The sequence below is a fragment of the Cavia porcellus genome, unplaced genomic scaffold (assembly GCF_034190915.1).
Source record: "Cavia porcellus strain 051 isolate PalLab524CR breed Dunkin Hartley unplaced genomic scaffold, mCavPor4.1 scaffold_4, whole genome shotgun sequence".
Classification (NCBI taxonomy): domain Eukaryota; kingdom Metazoa; phylum Chordata; class Mammalia; order Rodentia; family Caviidae; genus Cavia; species Cavia porcellus.
Genome location: NW_026947487.1, coordinates 37,120,370 through 37,122,702, shown reverse-complemented (window position 1 = coordinate 37,122,702; position 2,333 = coordinate 37,120,370).

Genomic DNA, 2,333 nt, shown 5'->3' with positions numbered 1-2,333 from the left:
CTATTACTTTTCCAAACTGAGGCAGATCACATGTAAACTGCTTGTAAAAGTCCATGCACTTAGACTGTGCAGAGCTGAATTTCAAAGGCAAGGCAAGTCTGTACCTTTTTAGTCATGAGCCAGCCCCTGAACTCAAGTGCACCTGTCCTCTTCTTTCCTAACAAAAGAAAATGGAACAAAATGTACAATTTTGAAAAGTAGGAGTTGAGAGTTGGCATTTGTTTAAGTGTTTTTATAAATTCTGTTTAAGTTCTTAAGTTCTTTTAGTCCTGATAGGGACCCTGCAGTTGAGTGACCAATGCACTTGCTTAGTATTGGAAATCCTGGCATTTATCTTTTATCTCATATTTTAATAATTAAGATTGTAGTTAGAAAAATTGAAGAGTAGGGCTAGGAATTTCACTTCTTTGAGACTTTATTAAGAGAATCAAAACTGTTTATTTGATTTTGATATCAAAGAAGAGTTATGACTCATTTCATACAAAATTCACATTCAGGTATAAAGCATAATATAAAAGTGAGAACGTGAAAAAATTTTCCTTTAAAATTTTTCTGAATATCTTAAAAAGTTATTAAAAATTGACTTAAACTGGTGTGTAGTCACTATCAAGGATTAACTATGTTTATAGATACTCTGTTTCTCTGTCTCTGTCTCTGTCTCTGTCTCTGTCTCTGTCTCTGTCTCTGTCTCTGTCTCTATCAGTCTTTCTGTCTGTTTCTCTCTCTCTGTAGTACTAGGGGTTGAACTCAGACCATCACATAGAACTACATCCCTGCTCTATATTTTTCTGTATTTTTTTCAAGAAAGTTTCACTAAATTGCTAAATTGTTCAAGCTTGCTTAGCTAAACAGGCTGCTAAAATAACAGACATGGCCAGCACATTCAATTTAGAGTTCGTCATATTTGTAAGAGTTTGGATGTGAAATAGAAACTATTTTAAAGTCAGAGGTTATTTCCTCACCTTCATTTTCTGAGGATGCCATTGTTTTGAATTTAGTGGGTGTTGAATTAGACATTGTAGATTTTATTGAAACATCTATGTATCCATACATGATGTGTTTTATTGCTTTGTATTTTCATAAATTTACATAAATGCTATGATCTATATGAAATAAATTAATCTTACAACTTAATGTTTACTCTACTTTGTGTGCCTGAACTCTTTCATGTCCATTTCAATATTTCTGTTTCAGTGTACGACTATATCACAAGTGCCCATTCTTCTACTGAATAACACATCAAATGATTCCAAGCTTGGAAAATTTAATAAGCATCTGTACACATGGCTCCTAATATGCCCACAGTAAATTTCTTTCCGTGTCTACCCAGGATTGGAAGTATGGCATGTTTCATGGCATAGTCCTTAATTTGATAAGCACACCTCATTTCAACTAAGCTTTCATGTTTACTCCCTTGTTCTCTGAACTAATTTGCAAGCATCTTGGTTCCAAATCACATATAGAAACTTTCAGTATTTTGGATCACAATACTGTTAGAATTTGGATCTGGAGTATTCCCCAAGGGCCCTTACATTGAAGGCTTGGTCCCCAAGGCAGCAAAGTGTAGATGTTGGACTGGGAGGAAACTGAGTCATGAAGACATTAACCTCATTGGTGGATTAATTCACTGATGAGTTCAAAGCCTCACAGTTAAGAGTGGGATCTCACTGCAGGAAGTAGATCACTGGCAGCATCTTTGCAGGGTGTAGTTCTTCTCAGGCCACCCACCCACTTCCCCAGGTTCCCTGATGTTCTGCATGACCTCAAGCCCACATATAACTCAGTCAAGTAACTGTGCAGTGAGTCCTTTAAAACTGTCAGTCAAAATAAATCTTTCTTCTATTGAGCTGATCTTTTCAGGTATTTTGTCACAGTAACAGAAAGCTAACAGGAGAATTTTGGTTTAATGGAGTCTTGAAGGAATAATCTCCATGGGCACTAAAGAAAATAACACTTAAAATAATATCTGGCCCCTGGAATTCATTTTCAACAAATATTTCATCATCACATCTTTAAAGACTATTAAATGGACAATCTGTGACTATCAAATAGGAAACAAAGCTTCGTGGGATGTTCATTTTGATCATCTGTTTGATTGGCTTGAGACATTTGGAAGCTGGCTATTGGGGGTGTCTGAGTAGTTCGTGGGAGGAGAGGCACAACCTTCTCTCCTCCTTCTGGACTCTTTCCCTGTCTCTTACTTTTTGGCTGCCTTGAGTTGAGCAGTTTTCCTCCACTGTGCCCTTACACAATGACTTCTGCTTTGGAACATGTCAGCCATGAACTAAGATCTGCAATTGCTAGGCAAAATATATCTTTTCTCCTTTAAGTTG